Source organism: Nipponia nippon, unplaced genomic scaffold, assembly GCF_047370975.1.
Source record: "Nipponia nippon isolate SJK-2023a ecotype South Korea unplaced genomic scaffold, ASM4737097v1 scaffold_7, whole genome shotgun sequence".
Taxonomy (NCBI): domain Eukaryota; kingdom Metazoa; phylum Chordata; class Aves; order Pelecaniformes; family Threskiornithidae; genus Nipponia; species Nipponia nippon.
Genome location: NW_028262391.1, coordinates 46,098,373 through 46,126,341, shown reverse-complemented (window position 1 = coordinate 46,126,341; position 27,969 = coordinate 46,098,373). Strand labels below are relative to the sequence as shown.

General features: G+C 38.8%; 1 long non-coding RNA gene across 1 annotated transcript; it reads left to right on the top strand.

Moving 5' to 3' along the window:
- On the top strand, positions 1 to 25,064 carry LOC148051054 (uncharacterized). Its single transcript, XR_015700759.1, has 3 exons — positions 1 to 206; positions 23,324 to 23,448; positions 24,859 to 25,064. It is a non-coding gene; the product is annotated as an uncharacterized LOC148051054 (long non-coding RNA).
- The last annotated feature ends 2,905 nt before the right edge of the window (positions 25,065 to 27,969 follow it).

The window sequence follows — 27,969 nt, the reverse complement described above, 5'->3', positions numbered from 1 at the left end:
TAGAATCTTAGGCATTTTATGGAAATAGCACAGCTGTGACTTGCCATCAGCTCAGCCAGCAGTCAAGCAAGGAATGGGGCTCAGTCTTCAAAGTTATCTCGTAATGTATCTGCCAGATTGCCTTACCTCTCAACGAGAAGCCTGCCTTGATTTTCTTACTCATATTTGGTCTGAGACCAACTACCAACTGCAACAGTTTCCAGCAGGTAATTTTTTGACCAGATCAGAGTAAATGACTTACAAATGAGAACTTTTTTTATTCCGTAGTAGAGCAAAAGGCATTATTTCCTGGGAACTGCAGTCTGCCCGTTTATCTATTTGGCGTGTTTATGTGGATTTTATATTTAGATAGAAGAGGTTTTTCAATTTTATGGCATATCTGTGGCATGTTACATTGAACTCTTGAAAATTATTTAAATCATTTACTAGTCATGCTTTGTGTCTGCTTAAAGATGACAAGTTTTAATAGTTTATAATTAAAGGACAAAAATTAAGTTACTATTGATAGTTTCTTGGCACCATAAGGTCTCTACCTATTGAAGAAACATTTTGAATATTCAGTGGAATCTCAATAACTTGCCCTAATGGTTGGAAGATTCACAGAAAATTTGAGTTCTAAATACTACTGAGAAAAAGATGTTAATTTAGGAAGAAATTTTCAAAGCTACAAGTTGGGAGACTGGTATCTCTTTTCTTCTTCTGTTTCCCATTGTCTTGATGGACACGTAATCTCAAATGGACTTTGTATGATAGCATTTCAACTATAGTGATTATTACTTGACATATGCCATGAAAGTAACTAAGTTTGTACTGGGCTTTTTTATTTTGCAAAGAGGTGGGTAAGCACAGACTTTCTATGCGCATGTTCACAGGGATTATGCAAAAATAATATTAGCAGGCTTCGTTTCAGTGTTTTAGTAAATGCTGTACAGCAGCTACTGGAATACTCGAATTAGACCAGATGTCATAATGCCAAACTCTCATCCCAGCAGAGTACAACATTAAAAAAATTGTTACTTTTGTTTTTAATTTACTACTCTATGGATGAGAGAAGTCCCATCTGCTTACTTTATTTTTAAATGAAAACATAAATGTTGTCCTGTGGTGACATTAGGCTAGATATTACATAGAGACAGAGACCCCACGCAGCTAAAATTTACATCTAGCAAATATGTTTTCTTACATACAACCATCTGCATGATAAAAGCAATGAATAAGTTTGTGAAGCTAGTGTAAACAGGATTCAAAGTGTGACCCATTTTTGTGCCACTGTGGGAATAAGAATTACAGAATTTTAGGAAGCTGGAACCATAATTTCTCCTATGGGAGAAGTCTGGTCACACAGGATAAAGGGAAAATCAACTGCTGGAAAGATTAGATCTGAAGACAGCAGCAATTCAGCACGGCTAAAAGCATACAGCTTTTGAAGGATTTCTCAGGACTTCAGAACCACCTCTAAAATCTTAAGCCTCTCTCTGATCCTATGGCAGTGGGAGTTCTGGTTTCACAACCCACTGTTGTAAAAGAGTAGCTGAACACAACAGAGAAATGAAGAGATGTACTCTTTTCCGTTTGAAAGGAAAGGGGAAAAGATGATGGGGATATTAGAATGTTCTTTCCCTCACAAGCACAGTTCTTTGATTGCCAATGGAAGAAAATAAAAATGAGAATGTCAGAATGGTTTTCTGGGATTACTATTAATGAAAGCATCCATTTCTTTCTGTGGGGAGGTAGTCCAGCATGGACAGCTTTGATAACTTGCTAGTCACTTGTTTAACTTTTCAGAAGAATGTGTTCATGACTGAAAGAGTAACATTTCAGATGACAATTTGATTTTTGCTTTTTTTTTTCCCTGCTGGAGTTACCTTTCTAATACTGAACTTTATGGCTTTGAGCCTAAAATTTCCTTCAAATCAAGCCTGATGAGATCTGGTGTAGGAACTGGCATTAGCAGCAAATTCTGCCTGAGTAGGAGCTTCAGGAGTTGAATTTCTCTGTCTCCCCTTACAAAAACACGGAGAGTGTTTCAGTGTTTTGTTTGCCAGTGATACTTGATACACTTGCCAGGACAACTGGTGGCTTTTTTATGGTCTAGGATTTTTTGATGTTGGTGTTTTCTTCTATTTAAATTAACTGCCAGACTCAACCGAAGGTGTTCAATAATATTCTTTCTTTTCCAACATTTAAAGAAATTAAAATCAACTCATGCTTTCCGAGTGTGTTGTGTCATAGAATCAGAGAATCGTTTAGGTTGGAAAAGACCTTTAAGATCAAGTCCAAACACCTAACTGCCAAGTCCACCACTAAACCATGTCCCCAAACACCACGTCTGCATGTCTTTTGAATACCTCCAGGGATGGTGTCAGGTCTGTAGAGACCCTGCGTGTCAAATGCTGCTGGTTTTGCATCCATATACAAACTTCATCATGCATATATGTCAAGAGCCTCATTTTATATCCCTCATTGGTTCAAAATTTTCCATCCCAGCTGGCGGGAGCTGTCTGCATTCCACGCTTAGGCACCTCCAGAGGTCGTGTGCAGGGGCTGAGATACGGGAACTGCAGCAGTTACCTGAACCAGGCTCTGGCAGAAGCCGTCCTGCCTCTGTCAGCCTGCCAAACAGCTGCCCACCCAGGGAGACCGATGAAGAGCAGAGTAAGATTTATCGCCTGCTGAACTGATGCTTGGCTGTCATGGAAGTGTTTAACAGTAGGAAAACAAAAGACTATAGTATAAACTATTGGATTAAGCATGGCATGGGAGTCTAGTTAACACAAGTGGGTTCTGACACATTTCATTCAGGAGTGCAGACAAGAATTTAGGTATAAATTCCCCTTTTAATTTGCTTTTGGAATTGAGTATTAAATGAATGACTTGAGAAGGGACTGACTGCTGCCATATTTGAAGATATCACACGTTTGGGCTGAAAACTAACATCTGATACACTGAACTATTTTGTAAAATCTTGTATTTTATATGTAAAATGGAAAACAAAGGCAAGATCAACAATCAGATCCCAGCAAGAGGAAGGACCTGTTGAAAAAGGAAGATGATCCCCTGAAAGTAGAGCTCTCCAGTTATATTCTACTGCTGAGGTGTTGTAGCCAGGCTAGAACAAGCCATATAGGAAGACCTGGGAATTCAGGAGACTTAGTAGAATTCCAAAGCGTTCAAATGGTATCTCAATAAGGAATAAATTAACAAGTCATTTCTTTAACCTCCATCAGTACTTTTACAACCTTCCCCCCATGTATGAAAGGGCAACTTACATAAAGAAGCACAGAAAAGCAAAAAACATAGCTAATGAACTTATTACTTGTACAGTTTGGGGGGGAAAAAAAAGAGAATTACTACCTTTCTTCACATAGTTAAGTAAAAGGAATGGGCTGATGCCTTTGCAAGATAAAGATAAATACCATTTAAAATAGAAAGCGCTTGGTGGTCCTACGTTTCAGCTCTTGGTGAGTGACCGTACTCTTTAAAGCACTTCTGAAATGCGGGTTTCACGTTTGAAAAGGTTCTTCAAGGATCCTACTGTAGAGAAAAATAAGAAATGATAATTATTTACGTCCTCTCTGAATTATTTTTAAAGCATTCTGACTTTTCAGTGTGTGAGAGCACAACTGCCAGTCACGCTATTTTTATCAGAGCCAATCTGAATGGAAGCCTTTCCATCTTCAGCGAGCTTTTAGCAGATGCCCAGAGATTAGGAATCAGGAATTTGCAAGGTATCATCTGGCTGTGACTAGTTCTGGCTGTGGCTTTAGCAGGTCTTCTCAACTTTCTGATTCAATAAAATTAACAGGGATTCTGCTATTACCTTCTGGGCATATTGTAAAAATTAATTCTTTGATGCCCCTTATAGATGGACAGAACTGTAACTGCCGATTAGTAATATCCTTAGATTCAGCAAATATCCAAAGACTCCCTTTCATGGAGCTATAGATTTCAAGGCCTTGATCTTGTCTCTGATTAGGTCGATTAGTCGACTTCCTTTTATTTCATTTTCAGGCCTCTTAATTGCAGTTACAAATTGTTGTGAAACACAACAGTTAGAGATGCTTACTGAAACATATAAAATAATGTACATTAGGGTACATGCATAGGCTTTCATATGTATGTATGTATATATGCGTAAATGAGTGAAATTACTAGTTTAGTGATTTAGCAATAAATTGGTGCAATCACTAGTATGTTTTGTTACTGGTAGTCTGCAGTGCAAAACAAGGATGAAAGGACTTGGCAGAAGTCTTGCTCTCTCATACCCTTTCACTTTCCATTTCCTTGGAGATTGTCATAATGCAGCTCTGTGCCTTTTCAGCTAGACTTTGCCAGATGTCTACTTCTTGCATATATTTGGAAGAAGTTAAGCTTAATTTAATTGTGCCCCAATTCAAGAGTATCCCAATGCTGGCAAGTTGATTAAGCATGGTGGTAATTTTAATTATCTTCTTATCTCTCACTGGAGTGCAGTTAGTAGAGCTGATGAAGTTAACCCCATAGATAAATACCTTTTTAAAACTGGGGCCTCAGACAAGAAGGATAAAGCTTTCTTTTCAACATCAAAAATTAGCCTTCACCTGTCTGAAGCCATTTCTTCTCCACTTCTCTATCCATCTGCAGATCACTTCCTCGAGAGAGCCTGACATTACAGTTGAATCACCTTTATTACTGGCTTTTTTTCCCCTGATAGTTTTGCACTTGCCTGTGATTCATTGCTGTCTTTTACCTGTTGCTAAGTTGGCTGCTCATGCCTTTTTTTTTTTGTTCTTGCCAGCTGTTCCCCTCTCCACATGACTAATTCTATTGTGTGGGTTCAACAGAAATGGCACAAGGCCAACGTTTAGAGGATGCAAGGTAGTGCACTGAAGATCTGAGGAGATGTAGTGTCAGTTTTACATGTCACATTCATGGTAAAATCATAGAGATACACAGGGCTAACATTTCATTTAAGAATCAAACACATTAAGATACCAGTTTCAAGCATTGCATTTAAGTGCCTTGTAACTCATTTAATTTTCTTTCTGAAAATGCTCTGTCAGAAGCCTGTAGGAGAAACAGCAGCATAATTTAAATGTCACTTTGCTTCCCAATAATGGATTTTACATTCAGTCATTCTACTTCAGTGACAAAGCTCACATCTCTGCTAGCATGTTTCTGGTCGTTTGGCCCTGTTTTCAGCTGGGTGTGCACAGAAGCTTGAACGCACTTTTGTATACTTAATCGTCTGGGTTTTAATTAACACACAAGAACAATAGCTTGGAGAAGAGAACAAAGAGGGACTCCATAAATGTGAAGGTCATTCACAAAACAAAGGCAAAAGGCCCTTACTGTAATGGAATTGTAACATCCCAGCATGCAGCATCTGAACTTTTCATATGTTTTATGAATATCAAGCCATTTGCAGCCTTTCTGTGCATCTCGGATTATTAATGAATACAACAGGATTCCTGCTTGCCTTATAAATACACACACTCGGCATTCAGCTGCAGAGACGTTCAACTTGCCCTGGATCTCCAACCTGGCAAAACATCTGAGAACAGTTCAATTTAAGGTGGTACAAAAAATAGCCCCTGATATATATAGATATATATATGCATATATTTACATAGTCCCTCATGCCCTGGGAGACAGAAAGCTGGCTGTGGTGGTCCAGCAGCATAAGCCTGACTCATTTTCTTATAAAGCTATCAAACGGACACAAGAAAGCTCAGCTTGTTCACATCCAAGAACAGTGTGGGAGAGAGCAAAATACTCTGCATGCATTTGTAGGATTTGAAACTGCTCATTTCACCCCAGAACACTGTATATTCACTTTAATCCAAACTATAATTCAGGCATAGCTAGGGTGACAGACAGACTCTGCTCATGCAGTAAAAGGAAACAGCGTGTACCAGCTAAGAGGGGTGAGTACAGGCGAGTATTTCCTCCAACGGCAATTTAGGCAGGGAGGAGATCATTACTGACAGCAATCTTACCTCTGGGATCAAACTTACAGTCCTGCCCAGCACTGAAACTGCCACAGGAATTCCTGAATTCCTCCATTTTGCATCTCATTTGCAGAAAACTACCTCCAGTTATACAAAGACACAAACATACTCTGAGAGGCTGCATCAGGCCTGTGAGAGATTTGTTCTAGGTATTGATTCCTCGTTACAATTTCTGCAGCCCCTGAGATATCCTTCGAGATCTAACGTTAGAGTACTGGCCAGGCCAAATCTTGCTTCACTTATAGGAGCTGATGCGTTTACATCAGGGAATATTGATCTACTGCAAATAATCTTTTTTTTGTTTCAAGCAAGCTGAAACTCCAGAGGAGAGAGACAGGACAGCAAAATCCTTTGCCAGTGCTTATGAAAACCATTAGAATAGGAAAATATTGCTTTGCAAACTTGCAAAGTTAATCCAAAACTTGACAGCAAATGTCATACGGAGGGGAAGCTCACACATGAAGAACGCAATTTATATATGGCACCTCTTCTTAAGCGAGCTTGAGCAACGTCTGGCACAACTAACCCTTTAAAATATCATTGCTGTTTATTTGTTTACAAAGGACTTAAGAGGCTGGAAAAGAAAGGGGAGATGCTAAAGGATAAACCAACTGAAAAGCATCTTCCCCTCTTGCTGGTAAAGAATTCAGAACAGGTGTCGTCAGGCTCTTACTGTTGCTATCAGTCAGTATCAAAAGCAGCTGGCAATGCTCTCATCTTGCAAAAATTCCAATCAGATTTCTCAGTATATTCTAATTACTGTAGTGACACTTGTTGTGGGCCTAAATGACTCCCTTATCACAGCAGACAGGTCTGCCTTCTATTTAGGGTTTATTGGCTCTTAAATTTCTGCTTCCTCTAATTGCACATCTATCTTACCAAACAAATTTAGAAGTCCACATTTATTCTTTGCCACCTCATGCTTTAATCCTCTGCACGTTAAAGGTTATGCTGTCATCTCTCACCTACGTTGTGATTATGTCCACCCCACCTTCACCCCAAGAAAGCAAACTTGCTTTTCTTTTCTGCACAAATTATCACTTTGCCAAGGGATTCAGCCAAATAATGGCTTGTTCTGCTGGCTATGCTGATGGTTCCCATACACAGGTACTTATCAGGAGCTCTAGCACAGAAATGTCACTTCTAAAACCCGGTTTCTTTGCTATTGTGCCCCATATGAAAAAGAAGGGTTTTTTTAATTGACGCATGTTACTTCACTCAGAAACACAGAACGTATCACTTATTTTCCTGATCTGAACCTGTTTCAAAGAAGCTGGAGAGCAATACAAACTTCTGTCCTGATTTCAGCAGGTATTGGATCATATCCATAAAATGCATATTATTACTACTGAGAAACAAGCATTCATATACAGCAAGGTATGCATAAACGCAAACTACATCTTGCTTTCACAAACACAGTGGTCAAGGTGAGTAAATGAATAAGTTTAGGAAACTATAAAAGGTGGGGGTATATTGCTGTAATTTCCATTCCTCATTTTGCTGTGCCCCAGTTGAATTTTACTCTAAATATTTTAATCTTTTGCTGATCAGGCCATGGATTACCTTTCAAAATTAATCCCCATGTACCTCTGTGCTCACATGGTCCAGAACTGCTCCCTGCACCAATACCTAACTTAACACAAAGATCCTTTTCACACTATGAACCTGAAATCTGGAAGTTTTTCCCGTTGCATGGTCATGATAGAAATCTGATGCTCTGGTAGACATTGTATGTCAAGCTTTAGCTAATCTCAGTTTCATGAAGTTAACCATGTATACTGATTTTGGTAAGTACAAATTCAGTTAAATTCTGTTAGTGTGAAACTGAGTTTCAGGATGCCTTGAAAGTTACCATAAAGACACTATGAAATTATGGGAGTTCCAGAACTGCAGTTGTGCATCAAGAAAAAACACACACACACAAAAAAACTTTTGAAAAAATCTGAGCGCAACAGGATCATTGATTTTTGTCCTCCATAAATAGAGCACTCTTCCAGAGTATGAAACCTCTAGTCGCAAATTCCAGTAACTTAAACATGAGATTGACTATAAGCAAACATAAAGGTCAAATCATTGTAATCATCCAAGCTGAGAAAACGGCAAAACCTGAGAAAACAGACAGTATGAGGGGTTTCTAAATTTATCTCACAAATATAATCTACATTATTATTATGCTTATAGGGAAAATAAAAATCTCTCCCACTCTGATTTTAAAGTTTACCTTACTCCTTTTGTCAATTTTCTGTTATATAATTCAACATTTACACTTTTTTAAAAACGACACTGGTAAGTTGCACATCCTTCCTTGTTCCTAGAGATAAAAGTAAATCTACAATCATAATGTACGATCACTTCTGAAGGAGAAGAACTTATGTTTTGGACCACAGATGGAGAAAGCATGAATTGCTTAATGATCATTTACAGAGTTGGAAGATCATATCCCTTCTCTCTCTCTTTATTCTCAAAACAAACTGTTCTGTCACATTTATTTAAAATATTTTCCACTTATGATATCTCTTTGTTCCATTGAGTGAAGTCTCTTTGTATGAATGCTTTTCTATATGCGCAGCTACTCCCTTTCACCTCGTGCTGACTTAATGTCAGCCCCAACACTAATATTACTGCTGAGCTCATTGACCAATGATTTTACTATGAATTATGATATAAGTTGCAACAAGTAGATGATGCAGGCCGCAATCCGGGTACCACCAGATCTGCACAATAAAATGATATAGAAATATATGAGGCATCATGTAGCTTCTGTGCTCTGGGATCATGTAACCATGAGTTCAAAAGGGAGTAGTAATTCATATAATTACTACTACTATTTGAGATAAGGAAGCAGAGGAAAAGAAACTGCAAGTTCTTTAAAACACATATTGTATGTTGCAGCTCAGTCACTGAATTTAGGCTTCAGACTCCTTGGTTAGTAATATCAGTGCTGATCATCACTCAAGTTGCTACTTTATTTTGGATTGTTACGATCTTTCTCCCACATCAATTTTTAATTTCTTTGTCGTGATGGCCAAGCAACTGCAGTTGTGGAAAGTGCCATGCATACACGTACACTGGGGGACCTAAGACTGCTTTCCAGAACAGAGTTAACCAGCCCTGGCTTGTTGAAATCAGACCCAGGGCACGTCACTCTGGCCTAGCCGCCACTGGCAAGAAAGCCTCAGGCAGGCGAGGAGGAGCTCCAGCAGATCACTTGGTTTGGATGACTGGTCGCCAGAACCATAACATGCATTTTGGAGCACACTGTCCTGCAATTTAGGCACAAATACTAAGTGCCAAATAGAATCCTCTGCATCAATCCTCTGCCAATTAAGAATGAGAGAAGTTCAAAAATGAGTGCTATCGAACATTACAGTTTGGAAGAAAGACAATTTTCCAGAGCAGAAGTAAGACCACACTTCTGTCTATTATCAACTTTATTTTTAGAGGTCCAGACTGAATTTAATTGAAGCTATCTAAGCTCTCAAAGTAAAGAATTCAGAGGACGTTTTTTTATAGATTCATACACAAAAGTACAATTGCTCCCCTGGAGCACAATTTTTTTTATTTTTTATTTTTTTTATCTTTAGGCTTACCCAGCTCTTTAAATCATTCCAGGCTGGTTTCTCTTCGATTGTTACTCATTTTGACGTTCCCTCTGAATTGAGCCCTGGATTCTGGTGATCACCAGCATGGAGTGCTATTGTTATACAAGGGGGCAGAGGCTGGACTTCCTGCTGAAAGAATGGCCGTGGCAGTTCCACATGCTGATCCAAAACATATTCACATGCACATACAACACACAATAGCCCAAGAGAAAAAAAAGACCTCTTTAGGCACATAAAGAAACGATGTCTATAAAATTACCATCTTACAAAAGAGGCCAGCTGTTTAAATGATTGCATTATACATGGAACAAATAGGGGTATCTCTTCTGCACACATGCACTTTTCATTTGCAGCTTTAGCATTAGTTTTTGGGGTTTTTTTTTAATACTGCTTTGGCCACTTAAACAGCTGCTTTTTTCCTTTTTTTAAAAAGTTGACTACATTTTATACATGCCACAGCTTTTATATGATTGTATAATGCTTTTTCTTTCTAATTTATTTTGTTACCTATGTGGATAAAATTAATAGTGAATGCTGACTTACTCCATAAACTTTATTAAGCCTTTGGGGAAACTTCAATGTGCTCGTATGGAGAGGCAATATAGAATGTATCCACTGTATCATGACACAGAAATTACAATTCTAAGCTAGAAATAAATGACATTCCAGAAAAAGCAGAAGGAACAACATTTAAGGAGTTAATAATGAACCACTTGTCTTCATTTTCAGATCCTTTAATCCTGCTATTGTGCAGTTTTCACACAGTGCTAAATTGAATTACTGCATCATTTTTTACAATTTCTTCATACAGTTGACCCAGTTTATAGCAGGTTTGAAAGCATTATCATTGCTTAAGGTTCAAAGATGCTGCAGTGTATTGCATTACAAGTCAATCAGTGCAGAAGTATTTTGATGTAATTTTGCTTTTGGATATAGAAGAAGAGATATCCAAATGAAGGATGGTATTTCATTTTGTCATAACAATGTCACATAATACAGCATGCCTTTTTTATACAGTACGTATAGTCTCATTTTTATTTCATTTCTTTCTCTGTGTTTCTGGTCCTAATAAAGTGAATCCTCAGTTTATGCCTTCCAATGTTTTTATTAACTTGTGTAAGAAGAAAATTGAAAAAAGTTCTAACGTATAGCTTTTTACTATTGCGTAGCAGATATAGTTAGTTGGATACCACTAAAAAAACCTAAAAATGAATGCAGTGTTTCTAAACATTATGCCTCTTCCAAAATGCTCCAAGTGAGAAATTCTGTATCGGAAATTTTCCTATTCTGAAGGGCAGTGCTTTCTACAGTTTTTTAGCACGCAAACACGGTGCTCAGTTTAAATGCTTTTTAAGCAGTGTGTTTTAGGTAAAGCATTTCATTCTCTCAAGGTCATTCTTTATGCTTCAGGTGTTAATTTGTGTTGTTCTTGAAGTATTCTTATTATTGATAGTAGAGTCCTTGGTATATGTTATATTGAAATATTACTAATGTATGAACTGTAACATTAAATTTTTAATCTAATCAATCAAATGGCATGCATATGCAGTAGATGCTTGGCTTTTACTAAGATTAATTACCATGTGCTGTGAAAACGAACTCTGTAAGGTGAAATATTGCATGCACACAGACACACAAAATGAGAAGAAAAGAAAAGCAAGCAAATTGTGCAAAGGGATGAGCACTGTAATAAGTTAATGACTACTTCTGTCATTCAAAACATATGCATAGCCTATAAGACAACACAAAACAAAGATTAAACGCATGTTAAATCAACTATCTATTAAAGCATTTAGAGCTTTTCTCCAGATTCTACATGAAAATTATGCAATCTGTTGCAAAACTAAACACTTGTCTCCCAGATGGTGCTCAGAGTCTGTCTGAGCAAACACCCCTTCCATGCTCTGTGTAACAAATTGTGCATATTTGTTGTTCACTGTGCTTCATTTTATGCATTTGAGGACATTTACACTGAACACGCTACGTAGAGATGACTAAATTTGCATTGTAAAACCCAGCGATGTTGTATTTATATACCTGATTGCAGTCATGAAGTAGAAGATACTTCATCATGGAAAATGGCAGTATCTCCCTTTTCACTGGCTGGAAGTTACAAACTTATTATGCTTACTGCTGATACTGATCTGGTTTGTAATTCTCACAGGTCACTGATAGTCGTCCATTAAATAATAAGTAGCTAATTGCTTTTTTTGAACTGTACTGCAAAGTTAAGCTTCTCTGACAGCGTTTTGAGGGAGTGTTTTACCATGCCAAAAAATAGTTATGATTGAAATGGGAATAAGATTAAAGCTGCACTAATACTTTTATAATGTTATTAAAAGGTACATTATTCATGCACTAGAAACATAAGGATTACCCTTCTGGCTGAGACGATGGTCCAGCTAAAAACCTACAAAAAGATACTGAAACATGAGAAAGTCATCTGCAAATGATGAGGCTGCTACTCAGGTTTTTTGTTCTTGCCATATTGTTTTAGCATTTCCTCTGACTTGGTTTCTGCTTGTGAAATGGAGATAACAGTAGCTCCCTGTTTCACAAGAGTGAAATGAAGATTAATACGCTGCTGTTAGTGAATTACTCAGACATGTGGTAGGGGACTAAATATGTACCTGAGATTAGCAGCCATTCCCTTTGTGGAGAAGCCCAGTCTGATTATCATTTCTGAACAGTCTCTCCAACCTTACCCTGCAGACACAGCAAAGAAGATTGCCTTTTGAGAATTAGTCAGCTATCTGGTTTACAAAAAACCAAAAATATAGGAGTATTCATTTAGTCTTAGTATCATTAGATGTCATGCGTAAGTCTCCATGTTTGAAAAGGCAAAGGTACTCAACTGCATAAACTGAACGTAAAGCCTAAGCCATGAGGGAACTTGAAATATATTTCCCTGATGAAGTACTCTGCAATATGTCTTTCTTTTGCCTTGTTCATTGTTTTAGCTCCTATCATAGAAGAAGCATGTGTATTAAGTGAAAGGAGAACTAAAAAATTAAAGTAAAATAATCTCTTTTTAGTTCATTTCTGTAACTCTTTAGTAGAGAAGTAATTGTCTCCATTAATCAGCATAACTTTTGTTAAATCCACGGGGCTTTAGAGACACTTTAATATAACTTCCATATTTCGGAAGGATGAAAAAAATAAAGTCAAAAGTTGGATGCATAAAAATTAGAGATATATAATGCAGCAAAACTGCAGGCGAAGAATTTAGCTGGCAAGTCCTCCAGAGCATAATTTTTCATCTCTTCAAAATGCCAAGGGAGACAACCAGCATGCCAGATAGTAAAACTCCGTATGATGCATCAGAGCAGGGTCAACTTGAATGTTAGATCAGGGCGTTGTCCGGTCAGATCCAAGCATCATCGAGGATAGTTATTCCACAGTCTCTCTGGACAATCTGGTCTACTGCTTTAACCACCTGCACTGTGGGGAAACTTTCCTCAAATCTATGGAATTTCTCTTGCTGTATCTGGTATCTGTTGCTTCTTGCCCTTTTGCTGTACGTTTTGGGAAGAATATAGATCCATCTTCTCTATAGTTCCCCTTTAGGGGGGAACTCCTTTAGGGAGCTGAAGGCAGCAGTTAGATCCACCCTTAGCCATCTCTTCTCCACAGTGAACAAACTACTTCCCTTCAGCGTGTCCTTAAATGTCAGGTACCCCAGTTCCCAAACCATGTTGTAGCTTTCTCCTAGACTTGCTGCAGTGTTCTCACTCTTGTCCATGGGGTGCGAGAGTGAACACAGTTCTCCCAGTGATGCTTCATCAGTACTGAGTACAGAAGCATAACCACCTCCCTGGCTACGTTCTTAGCAGCAGCACTGTGCTCCTAATCGCAGCCCCATACGCGGTCAGCTGTTGCTACCGCAACGATGCAATGCTGACTCATGGTCACCCCTTTGTCCACCAGGACCACAATTCCTTTTCTGCAGAGCTGCTTTCTAGCTAGTCAGCCCCTTGCCTCTATCATTGATTGTTCTGTTCCAAGCTCAGAATTATGCTTTTGCTTACTTGTATTTTTGTCAACTCCCCACCCTGGTAACACCTCTCTGAATGACAGCTCTGCTCTCCAGGGTAGCATATAAACGGATCCATCCAATTTGGTGTTACCCGTGAGCTTGCTGAGGATGTATTCCATGCCCTTGCCCAGGTTGCTCAGACAGATAGTAAAAGAGTATCAGCCCCAGTATCAGCCTCCAGCATACATCACTTATAACTGGTTGGTAGTTGGACTTGGAACCACCGACACATCCACTTAGAACCAGGGTCTCTTTGAATCTAGCAGTGCAGTCAGCTTTCACCCTTGTAGCTGTCCTAGCCAGTTCATACCTTCTGAGTTTGGCTACAAAGATACTAAAGGACACTTCTGAAAACCTGGCTGAAGTCTAGGTTAAGAAACATCCACTGCTCTACCCTGAGCCTCAAAGCCAGTCATTTCCTTACAGGAAGCAATCAGGTTGGTCATCCACAGTTCGGCCCTGGTGAATTCCTAATGGCTGATACCAATCACCTTCTTGTCCTTCACATGCCTGGAAATGCTTTCCAGGAGGCCTTGCTCGGGATTGAATTGAGGCTTTATGGCCAGCAGTTCCTCAGACCCTCCTCATCTTTTTTGAAGGTGGGCATAACATTTGCTTTTTCTAGTCCCCGACCGTCATGACTTTCCAAAGATGACAGCAACCTTCCAATGACATGAACATCTTTGAATGCATCGTGTCCAGCACCATGGACTTGTAGGCTTTCAAAATGAGACTGGACAAAGTCCTGAGCAACCTGCTCTTGCTGACCCTGCTTTGAGGGGGGAGGCCAGACTAGGTGATCTCCAGAGGCTCCCTTCAACCCCAACTGTTCTAAGATTCTGTGTGGATGTCCAGCTTATCTAAGTAGTCCCTAACTTTCTATTAAATCTACACTGCACTTGTATAAGTACATTTTGCATTGCAAAGCTTCCTGAATAGAGCAGTCTAACACTTCATAATCTGTGCAATATGATATGCCTGTTTTAAATTTATGAAGCTGTAAACCAATTTCCTGTACTAATAAACACCTCTTTTTTCATTCCTATTTATCCTCCTTTTAAAATTACTGCACTGCCTTGCTCTCTTTCTCTTGTCCTTGTCTTGTAAGAAGGAAAAAGGGATGGGGGAGGTGGGGGGGGAAGGAGGAAAAAAAACCCAACAACAAAAAAACGGCAGCTCATAGAAAAAAGTGATACTTGGGGAGAATCCAAGATCAACAGACCAGCAAGCCCACTCATTGTTCTTTATCGTTTTGGCTCTCTTCCAGCCCCTCTAGGTTTCTCTCTCTTTCCAAACTGCTTTCTGCATTCTCACATATGTTATAGAAAGTACTATGATTTCAGAGAAGTGCTTTAATTTTATAACAGCTTGATCTGCAAAAGAAGTTGTCCAGTTTTTAAAGGAGGAGATGAGGGGAGCTTGTTGCTCCGTCTCTCCTTAATGTATGTGTGTAAATTTGATTATTCTTAGCAGAAGATCCATATGTGTATAGTATCACTGAAGGAAAAATGGATGGCTTTTGCATATAATTAGTGGGCATAATTATCTGTAAAACTGTTTAGTTTTGGATTGCTCTGGCAGTACAATAAATATTTCAAATCCAGCATACATCAGACCTCCCAACATCTTTACAGCGAGAAGCACAATAGCTCAGCTTTGCATTTTGTCACAAAAATGATCCATTTTTCTAATGCAGCAGAAAGACGGTAGGGTGCTGGTATAAAAAGGCATTGATGAGAACGATTTTATCTGTATTTTTAATAGATTCTTTCCAAATGTAATAAATTTTGAAAATTACTGATAGGATCTGCATAGTTATTAGAATAATTCAACCCTTCTGATCTATGGGGCTACAGGTTGGAAACAAGTTCATAACTTAAGAACTTAAGCCATAAAAGCTTAATTAATGTAATCATTATTGGAATAATTCTCCAAGTTTAAAACAAAAAGGCCAAACTCTATCTTTGACACTATAGCTAGCCAAGCACCTACCTAATGTACCCCTTTGCACTGCACCACTTGCTGTGTAGCCTGTAGAAAAAAGAAGCTACGTAGTTTGGCGCAGACTGTGCGCTGCCAGGGCTTCCTTTCGTGCCGCTGGCTGTGGCGTGAACGCACAAGGACATTTTCAAGGGGAAGCTGCAGTCAGTCTGCAACTCCTCAGGTCCCCCAGTCAAGCCGGAGTGGTAGGGACATCACAGGAAACATTGGCACAGTTGTGAGAACAGCATGACGGCATCCTCATCCCATTTAGAGGGAGCCTGAAAAAGACGGCTCTTGCTGCTGCTGCTGCTTTAGCTGGTCCTGACCGATTCCTGCACAATTTCCAGAATTTCAAAAAGGTTTTGTGGAAATCACACTTCAGAGCTGGAAAAGGGCCTGGACATCGCAGACTTACACCTGGATGTCTCCTTATCAGAGAACTGTAAGCAACTGATGAATGCAGGTCAGGACCTCCGGGTGACCGGCGTACTGTTTCATACATGTTTTTTTTCTTACAAAACGTGAGGATGACGGCAAACTCAGTGGTGATCGTGGTGGTGGGGGAGCAGCCTTACAGTAATGCTGCCTGGGAAAGCCTGTTAATGTTTGGATTATTCAGGGACGTTCACTGAACCTTCAGTCTGGGATCAGGCTCCGAGAGAATGCAGATGTATACTATGGCATAAATGCATAGAATCATGGATTTTTCAAGAGTTAACTGTTCTTTTCCTTTCTGCTTTCATAGTTAAGCTGAAGGACACTGGTCATTCAAATGAGAACTGCATAGTCCAAGAGATTACTTAAGTGTTTAAAGATAGATGGAAATGTGTATGTTCAAAAATATTTGAAAAGTCTCAATCTTCAAACTTTTCTGGATATTGTACTTCAAATCATTAAACATTTTTTTCTTCTTATTGATAACATTGTTCAAACATGTAAATGTGAGAGGTAAGCCATGGTTATTCTTAAATGTGTTGCAAGATGTGCATCTTCAAGTGAAGAGGGAAGGTTGTTAGCAAACCCTGATTGTGGTCTGCAAATCCAGCACTGTATTCCAGGGACTATGAATGGGGAAAAAAACATTCATACTGAGACTGAGACAGGCTGATTTAGACCAGCTCCAAGCAGAGACAAACAACTCAGCTGAGCATATCGCTACGACAGCTAAATAAATAAGTGATGTTTAAAGCTCCTGTATATGCCAGCTACCCCCATGCTTACTCTTTTAGGAGTTTTCCATCTGTAGATGCAAGAAGCTTTCATAGAGACATGTATTTAAATTCTCACTTTGACTCCTACTTTTCATTGCTTTTACTGCATCCCTAATAACAACAACAATCAGATAAAGTTGCTCATTTGACTTTCCGAGTCAGTGCTGAGTAGGGCTGGGAACGTGCAGGGTTTGGATGCAGTCTCCCTTTCAATAGCAGGGAGCGCCTGTCACCATTATTAATTAAGTATGACATTTACTCTCTTCATTGGTTCTAACCATGCCCACCGTGATCTCCATGGCATATAAATATTGCAGTTTACAGCTGGGTGAAGAACAGATTTGCAGTTTTAAGATTTGTTGGTTGCAGTTGCTCAGCAAAAATTCTGGCTTTTGGGGGTTTGCTTTGGGGTTGCTTATTTGTTCTGTGAAAAAGAAAATCTGCCTGCTGACCAGTTCTGATATACAGTTACAGAGCTGTGCAAGTCTAGCAAAAATGAGAATCAGTTGACCTGGCACGTACACAAGCTCTGGCCAGGTGTTTCTGTGGCTGGTGACTAAAGAAAGTTTCCTCTATTATGCATCTTTCTTTCTTACTAATGCTGTAATAATTTGGTTACACAAATCTATAAACTTACATATTTATGTACATAAAATATGGTGGAAGGAAGAGAGATTTGTAAAAGTAAACCAGCAATATGTTGTCTTGCTGGTTAGCCAAGCGGATCACGATTTGCCATGCCTTTGAATGGTGCGAATTCCAAAGAGGCCACAGTGTGCCTGGAATTCTGCTGGCAGTTCGGTAGCTGAAGTCAAAGAGAAAATAAAATGTGAAGCAAGTAGCTTGAAGGACTTTCAAAAGGGAGGGATTTGTAAAGCCTGATTGCTAGTAGAGATAGCTACATGTGGTAAGCCTAGTTTTATGTCTCTATTTACATATTAATTGTAAGTCATCTATGGCATAATTAAAGAGGCTCAATACAGAGTTTTATCCAAACATCAGTTGCATCAACAATAAGCTGAAGACTTTTGAGGATTGGCACTGGGTTCACTTAAAATGCTGTGATGGCACTGATTGCTTGGGTTTTGTGACAGGTAACATTCTTGTTTAAGGACTCTCACTACAGCTTTTCAGAGATTCATTTACAGGGATTTATTAAATAGAAATGCCAATTTAAATGAGCATAAAATGAACAACCTAGAATACCACATTATTATTACTATTCTTACTACTGCTGCAATTACTATCAAGCATATGTAATGCCACAAATATGTCTCCTGAAGAGCTATATAAAAGAAGACAAGCATATAATGAAAGGAAAGGGTGGCAAAGAGAGACAGAGCGTCACTCGTAAAAGCTGTTAGGTGTATGTTGTATTTCAGGCATGTAAGTAATTACATTGGTTTCAGTCAGATTTTTGGAGCAGATCCACAGAGCAAAACTATATAAATACTATTTCTTACCCAGTCATTAATAGTCACAGAAGAAATCGCTAAGATTTGAAGGAGAACAAAAGGGAACTACGTCGATAGGACAGCAGAGAAGGCAAAAAAGGCATTTAAGGGAGAGGTGAGTGGCATGGTCAGTGGGCCAGACAACGTGATACGAGTCAGGCAGAAAGGGCACGCTAAGACACCAAAGAGGACAAAAAAAGATTGACTTCTACTGTAGCAACATCATGCAAATCACAAACGATAACAATCCCGTCCATGACACAAGGAACCTGTCACACCTGAAAGGTGCTGATCCCACACACATGTGCACATGCCCGTGCCCTTTTACATTTCATATGGGATTTATTCTGGCTATTTCTAACGTGACCGTTAAAAAAATTATGGGTCTGTGCTTAGGCAAATATCTAACCTCTTTCTGTAGTCCATCCGCTTCAGACATTTATCTTAGAATAGAATAGCATAGCATAGCACAGCATAGCATGATCATTCTATGATCTATGATCTATTTATCTTAGCAATAGATGAAGGCATCTTTTCTTTCCATCGATTTAAGAGGCCACTATAGTTTATGATAGTCCGTATGAATTCCCTTAATTAGTATTCAAAAAATATATTTAGAATCAGTTCCACATGCAAAATCAAACCTGAGTGCTCTGGGGAGGGGTAAGGTTAGCAGAACTAGCGTATCCGTGAGCTTCTGTGCCCTTTTCCCGCTCTCAACTCACTCCACGTTTCAAGAGTATGATCTGGGATATTACACTTCAGACTTTTTTCCCTCCTGCTCTCACGTCATTATCTTTCTCTGGATGTTCACATTTTGATCTCTTTCTTGGTCCTGTAGTCAATGAGACATTAAGTGTTTCTAAACAGTAGTCTCTTTCACACACACACACAACACTGGCGCACACTGGTCACCCAAATCTTGGTGTCAGTCCCTGGTTCAGCGGTAATAAATATAAATTAGGAATTTTGTTATGATTTACAAAATCAGCAATATGTATACAAGACTGTGTGTATGAACATATGGATGCATGTTATATCCAGAGGTGGTATAAATTCAAAGCTTCCTTATCTGTGGTTTTTGGGGTTTTTTTTAGCAAAAAAGATTGAACTACGTATAATAAAATACTGCTACAGTAACAAAGGTTCAATAATTAATATAAAAAATCTATTCAGAAGCATACAATGATTTACATTCAAACCCTGAATATTTAAAAATTAATAGAAAATATTAGCATGTTAATAATTGAAATCACAGGAATGTATAATGAGATTGCACTTACTGCAGTATATTAACCATTATCTGCAGCTTGATAGGAAAATGTTTAACCTCAGAATAAATAGGATGTGCATTCTATAAGCCCCTAAGGCTTTGTTACTATTAAGCCAATGTGATCCTTGAAAACACGTACGTGTGTACATCTTGTGGAACCAGAAGTACAACATGTACTCTCACAGCATTTTTCTTTGTCTGAGAATAGTCCTTTTATCCGTAAATCTGGGAGGGAAAAATGAAAGCACTGAAGAGTGACTTCACTACAAAAGAATGCAATAAAATTAGCACTACATGAATGTCATTTTTCTGAATTTTTCACTGTTTCACATACCGTTCCCTTTATCTTTCAAGGAATTTTGGTGTATCGGCTCAGCAAGCTGGCAGCAGAAACAACATAATGATTTTTTTTGGTCAAATGGTTTATGACTTCACACCTATACCGAGAGTTTTAACCTCCATCCATATTTATATTTGTCCTCTATTTCTTCAATTCAAATATCCTTTCAGAGAAGATTGGTTTCATGCAGAGAGAAGATAAAAATCAGAACCCTTGCCTCACATGCAATAAATTCATCATATTTATTCCGTCCCCAATACTGGTGAGTTAGAGGAAAAAAATCTCAGCTTCTAGTACCTAACATTTAATTCATATTCTTCCTAGAGCTAAAACTATAAAAAGGAGCTGGGGGGAAGAAGGGGCTGCATTTTTTTTTATTCCAGTCTGTATGTTATTCAGAGCTACAAACATTGAAATATTCATTTTAGAAAGGTAACTAAATTGCCGTGGCCCAGAATCACGAGAAAATGTCTGACAGCATGATTATAAAGGGTCTGTTGTGACTGTGCAGCAGACAACTGGTGCTACTATTATTTAAACAGGGAATCTATCAAAAAAATAAAGTAACCCACGTTCTTAGGCATAGACACCGTCCGGTCCTGAACACGATGGGTTTGGAGCCTCTGTTTCTTGCTGCAAACTGCAATGAGGCGAGGTGGACTGCAGCAAAGCCTTCTGAACAATTGGTAAAGATGCATAAATTACTGTGAAATGCAAGTCAAAAGAAATTGGCATTCAGGAAGGCCAGACAGCACAGACAGTCCATTATCCCTTTAACCACCTAACTGACTCCGACACAACTGCTTGATCAATCTGGAGGCAGATGCTATAGCTAGAAAACTATTTTAACAGCTTGGCATCTGGGTGCTGTGATTGCTCAAAGAAAGAGGACTGGTGCAATCCGATGAGGTGAACTGCAGCCTCCTGTGGACTTCAGATTATAATTAAATATGCTTTCTTCATAGGAAAAAGCAGGTAAAGGAACAAATGTGATTAGAAAATGAAACTTATGTTTTTCAATTAAAAATAAGCTGTGTGGCACAGAAAGCTAATAGTGTAGTGAGTTTTGCCCATTAACCCCTAGTAGAAGTTTTAATAGAAAGGCTTCACTAATAATAGTTTACAAAAGCGTGTAGCACTGAGCCCTAATTCAGCCAAGAATTTCTCAAGCGTGTGAGCTCAAAGAAGTCCTACAGCCAAAGGCAGCACTCCTGTGCCTTGTTGAATCAGAGACTGTAACCGTACCTCACATTAAGAATATTTAGTAATAATAATGTCATGTTATCTGGCTTATTTTAATAATCTGTTGTCATCTTTTCCATACATAGCAATGTCTGCACATGTTTTTCAAGTTCTGAGCAAACTGCACATGGGAAAATCCAAGGCACAATTGGTCTATAGACCACAAGTGATACAAATCCTTTATGGGTTCAGTATGGATTTATTCTAGTTGCAGGTCTGACCCTGTTATGAAAGATTTACATGGAGAAGTCAGTCAAGTATAATCATTTTTAGTGATATGCAATTACGCAGCCTATGTAAAATACTTGTTTATTGCTTTGTTGATGTTTATGTGAGAAAACAATAGATTTTTTCTTGAAATATTAATGTGGAACAATAGAGAGGGGCAAAAATATACCTGTTTCATGCTGTTATATGTTAAAATTAAAGGCTGCATAAAACACCAGTGTCTTTTGTCAGTGCTGGAAACGAAATACCTCTGCCCTTTATTCCCTCCGCCGCCCATCTCAACAGCACTGTGGGGTTTGCTGTAATGTAAGGTCACTGTTGTGTGCAGCTCAGCATCTTGGCTCTGAAAGGACTGAGGAATTCTTGGTGTTGTAGAGAATCTGATTCCTCCCATACGTGAATCCCTCTTAATTTCTGATAAGCATTGCTAAAATTAACATACTCTTCTAAATCATGTTGACTGCTGTATTTCTGTTGTGCTTTTAGATGAAAGCAGACTAGATTTTGCGGTCATTAGACATCAATGGCATTACTTAAGACTCAGACACTTTGCTTTCATCCTGGTACACCTAGTGTGCCTCAGCGTGTATGTGACCAGAGGAAAAACACCAGCTGAAGCTGTCTAAAGAACCTGCCAGTGTAAGGAAGAGAGTAACTGATGTTCTTCAGTCCCTGCACTTCAGTAAAAGTGTAATGCTGTTAAATCATAAAATGGCTCAGCTGGGCCATTTAGTTTACTAAAGGTGCATATTCTCTGTTCCTTTTCCTCTGTCAATTGGCTAAAGCTACATACTAGTTGTCAGTACTTTTTCTGTTACTAACCTCTGGACTTCCTCTTTTCAATGTTTTTTAGTTTTGAGGTGGTTTTCCTGAAAGTCGGAGAGCATAAGGAGTCATGCTGCCCTCATTTGCATCCTCACTGACTGAGGATATGTACTTCCTAGAACCCCTATTCCATCAAAACCCAGGAATCATTAGCCAAAAGGGTTTAAAATAAACCCTTAAGTAAAAGGGTAAAATTAAACCAGTTAGAGGTCAAGATGTAAGGAAAAAAATATTAATAGAGCGGACATGCACAATATCCCCTGCGCCTACCTGAAGGACCCAACAGCCACGTGAGGTGGCTGGAAGCCCCCAGAAGGATGTGGGGGGACAGGGCGAGAGAGGTGCACGCTTGGGGCAGCTGAATGTGGAAACAGGGCGCTGCCCGGGGAACGGAAGGCAGGCGCTAAAGGTTCTCCATACTTAGCCGTATGCTAGCCAAAGTGCGGACTGAAGATAGCTGGATGTGTATGACTGTAGTTAATCTGATACAATCAGATGAGGGATATATCTGAAGTATTTTCAAATGGCACAGCACAAGCACGAGGACATTCGATTCTTAAAAAGCCAGACATTCAAGGAATTAGAACTTAAAAGACAATTGACTGGAATCAGCTACTATGCAGGAAAACTATTGTGGAGAAGTAAGTGATATTTAAAGGGCAGGTGGTAAAGAAATATCACTGAAGTGAAATCTGAATTCCAGTAATAAACCTGAAACTAGTGTGATTATTAATAATCAAAAAATAAAAAGGAACAGGTATATGAACAACTGGAAAGACAGATCGGTGGCAATGTGATTTTTTTTTGTAAGTTAAATCATGTATGAAAAATTATTAGGGAGAATAGCATCAGATAGCCAAGCTGCGTCATACATCCACAGTAAGAGTAAAAGAGTTGTATAAAACATTTGCACACAGTAGGACAATACAATGGGAAAAAGGGTCAAGGAAAATTAGTCATGATTCTATAATACAAAGGGCTAAGTTTTATTGCAAGAGCTGGTCTTGAAATTGAAACCTAGATTACATCGCTACCTGAACTTTAAAGCAAAGGCGGTTGTTCAGGTTTTTAGGACAAGGACTGTCATTACAAACACTCACGGGCATGATAATGATGCTTTGTTCTTTTACTGAATACAGAAGGCTAAATAAATGCCAACTCAGATCCAATTCTGAATTTTGCAAGAAGACAAAAATGGAGGATGTAATGCTCCAAGTGGTGGTGTTCAAAACTGGGGTCCAAATGCTGCTGCCTTTATATACTGGTAAGTTAATAACAGAAAAGGGGTTGGTGTACACCAGTCAACTTAGATATACTTGTATTTCCAAAACCACAAAACCGGCCTGCCCATTTAATTGCACTGTTTTAATTAAAACCAGCATATAAACAGGTACTTCTGTGCAAATCCCTATAAAAACACCCTCAGATTTAATTGCTTAGCTTATATCAGATTATTGCCAGGTTTTGCTAAGTTGGTATACATGGATCTAGGAGCATTTACAGAGAGATTACAGCGATTCAGTTAATGCAGCCAAGCCAGTGTATGCTTAAATACTTCTATGTGTATTTATCAATGTACCTGTGTATATATCAATGTGTAGTGACCTTCCTCTATGAGACACTTCATAGTGTTAGTTAACATTTTACTATGAAATACTCCCCGTCATAATTTTCCAGTGTTTAGAAATTTTTTGTTTGATAAAAACAGCCAAAAAAGAGACAAAGATTTTTGTCAAAAATTCATTGTGGTCTTCTCTTAGTTATCAAATCATTTTGATCTTCAACCATTTCCACATTTCTATATTGGAAAAAGAAACATTAAAATATTCCTTAGCATTTTCCTTATTTTGCTTCTTTCAAGCAGAACTTAACTCCCGGTTTTCAAGGCAAAGATAGCTCACATTGGAGAGAATTACTATTCCAAATGTTTCAGACAGGAACATGACCACCTTTCAGTCTTGGGATTCAGAATCTTTGATTTTATTCCAATCTAATTTTTCAGGTATATTGAATTATGGACGTAATGTCCTTAGTGCAGATATGCCCCAAGAGGGTATCTTGATCCTCCACCCCTTCTCATCTGGAAAATGACTAGTTTTTGGAAAAATGGAAATTTGGAAAATGACTAGAAGCCATGAGTTTAGTTTTAGTCCCTTGCCTAGATCAGTGAGGACCTGAATTATGGAAAATTCCAAACCTCGGTGCTCCAAAAATTAACTTTTCTTCGAGTGCCTACATCAAAATTACAGAAACTGAAGCATCCATGAGAATTAGTTACTTCTGAAATGGCAGCCTTCCTCTTGTGTCTGAAAAGCTGTGAGTATTTCTACTGATAATCACAGACATTAGCCAACCAGCACATATGCCAGCAATAACAGTTCAGTATTAATGAAGCGTCTTTTTTTCTGCTGGTAATGAAATTCATTCTTGGCATTAGAACTCTGCCTTACATTGTGAAAGTAAATAGAAGACGAACAGAAATGGCATTTATTCATTAAAAATTGCAAAATAGCAATTAAATCTTCTCCTCTCTTTCTCAATAATCCGTTCCAAAGTATCTAAATAACAGGTAGTGGGAAACAGTTGTGGGTAAGGCTGGTCAGATGGGAACTCCATTTTGTGTCAGCCTCTGAGTTTCTGAAACTTGTTTATATTTGCGCATGTTCTTTTTCAGAAAACAAAACCCTTCAAACAAACACATGCTGAAGAATAACCGGGAGGAGGCAGGGAGTCACACCACGGACAGATGAAGCCTCTGCATCTTGGCAGCCACACTGGGACCCCACGGCATTCAACACAAGTTTGTGGTGGTTTTGTCAGAGAGGAAGGGGCTTTTCATCTACAAATGAAGGCAGATACTGAGCTAGTGATCTACCTGCCTAGACAACGGATCTCTGTTCCAAACCCAAACTATTCCTCAGTAAAACTTTTAAGGAAACTGGGAGGTCTCCGGGAAACATTTCATCCACTCAGAAGCCAGCGTGCGCTCTGAGCAACCGTGGGCTGATGAAGTAGAACAGTTTGCTAACAGTCCTCATCCACCTAATATTTAATGTTACTATAACACTTCAGCTAAAAGTGCTTGTCAACGGGAGTTAAGTATCATCATCCTCATAACACGATACATAACACAAATGCAAAAAAGTAAAGGCATTTTTGAGCTCGCTCAGCTCCTATCAAGCTCTGCCAGGACACAGACTCGTTGGAGTGAATGTTTCATTAGCAACATCTGTTCTTTTTGACGTGCTATTTTCTACACTTCCTTCCATTTTTCTCATAGTGACATGGATCTGGCACAGCCACTTTGGTCTGCACTTTAAACCTTCCCTGTACTAAGGAATGTCTTTTTCATTCCCTAATAGACGCTCAGATGGTAAAAGGGGCATACAGGACAACAGCAACAAATTGGTTCCCATAAGTAACTGCTGGTATCCTGCAGTGATTCTGTCTGAGCTGGATGAATTAAAAAGCCCAAGGTGATATTCCTCTATCTCTTCCCCCACCATCATTTGCTATCATTCCATATGTTCCATCCTCTTCAGAAAAGGTAAATGTCAGCCTAAAATAATTAAGAATTTATCTCCTTTCTGGGAAAGACAAACACACCTGAAGAAGATGAGGAGCTCACAATGTGGCAAGGATTAATTATCTCATTACTCATGTATCAATCATACAACAGGTGAAAGCAAAGGCATGAATGACAGATCACAGGTGAGGAGTTAAGTGGGATACTGACAGAATTAAATATACTGCCTATTAATACAAAGCCAGCTTCCAGTGCAGTTGCATGGGCAACAACATAAAAAACCCCAACCAAACAAACAGCAGAATTGAATGATATTACTGTTGCCCAGTAAATCATTGTAAGCTACACTAGTCATAACATCCTGAAGCCTTTCTGCCGTGTGATATTTTACCTGAATAATAACTCTGAGATTGGTTTAATAGTTTATTTCTGAAACACTAATTTAATTAAAATATTCTAGGAGCTCTCCTGCAATAATGTAGTGTGGATTTATATCTACATTCTGCCTGGGGTCTCAGTGAAATTGCATCAGCCTTACCATGTGTGTGGCAATCTAAATCTACAAATTTAAATGCTGGATAAGAAATGCTGAAGCTACTTGCCTCACCAATTTTTCATCACATCAATCAAAATATTGCATGATAGCATCGGCCTTTTGAAATGGGAGATCTGAAAACTTCAATTTTGTTTTTTAAAGAAGAAATGTGTGAAGAGCCACTGCTCCTCAGATAATACTTTGATTTTGATTTCTTCCTTTTGTTTCTCTCTTTTCCTAGTTAAATAAATTTTACTGAGAAATTCCCAATCAGGGAGAGACCAATGTCTGCTGCCTCTAATGTCTGTTTTCTCAGTGTTGATGCACACGGACAAGCACTGCAGATATGTATTGAAGGTATATGAAGTCAGGGAATTAGCAGTTTCAATGAAGAGCACTGCAACATCAGAGAAAGCCATTATAATGCTTAACTGGGAGCCGGGGCACCTTTTCTAAAGCCAGATGCGTGCTGAGCACAGAATGCAGAAGACATGCCTATGAGCAGCTACCTGAAAACGCTGACTTTGTGTCATATTTATTAGTGGGTGTTAAATGATGGTAAGGCAAGGAAGAGCTATCTGTGCCTTTCTTGGCACCCATAAAGGCTCAGCAGCAGCACTCATCGGTATTAGTGGCCAATACAAAACCTACTGAATTACCCAGAGGCTTTGGATCAGGCCTTGGTATTAAAAGTGCTTTATATTTTTGAAATCGCTAGTTAATAAATAAGGGGCCAGCAGATGCTACAAGAAAACAAAGCAGTATAGTTCCTGGGATTTATTGACCAATAAAACTTGTTGTTACTGGGAACTGCAAATGATTTCCTCTGCGCAGCTCTTTACATCACTTTTTAACAGCTCCTATAGAGAAGGAATCCTTTTTCATCACATTATTACTGTACCTGGGCCCAGATAAATGGACAGAGAAATGTGGTACAATCAGGGAACATTTAAAACAATCAGCCCCAGAAAGCAAAAGAAAGAGTGCGCGAGGAAGTGCAAACAAAAGACAGTCAACAGTCTGATCAGAACAGAAAATTTGGCACTTGTTCCAGAAACAAACCTCAAAAGCTTTTTCAGCCTTCTATTTGGCTGCTAGTGAATAAGATAAACAGGCTGGTGGGAGGTGAGCTGAGGGCATACAACGTGAATCAAAGCGGCAGCGTTATTGCTTTGCAAGGCGACGGTTAGACTTCACATAGAGTAGTATATCTAGCGTTTGTCGTTCGTTCTTAGATAAGATATAATTTCTCTTGAAGGAATGTGAGACTAAGTAACTTAAATGATGCCAAACTTCAAAGATTTAAAACGTGAAGTAGGATTGAGAAAAGTTAATGCATAGCCAGCCTGACAAAAACAAAGATGATATAAATTTCTCTTCAGATTGCAAGAGATTTAGGAATTAGAATTGCATCTCTCAGTCATTTTTCCTACTTTGCTTTTCTCATTCCTCTTACTATCGCATTAAATAATGCCACTCTGGGCAAATAGCACCGTGGCAAAAGTTCCGGAGGGGTGATCTTGTGTAGTAGAATTGTATACAAAACACTCATCACACATTCATGGGCACTTTTGATGTGTAAAATATTCCTACCCAAAATTGGGATTAAAAGGCAAAACTGGGTTCCCAAAAATCTGAAAAAAAGCCAGAAGAGGAAAACTGAGACAGTTTCAATTATTTCAAGAATGTATTGAGTTGTTTTGACTTCTAAATATTTCACCTAT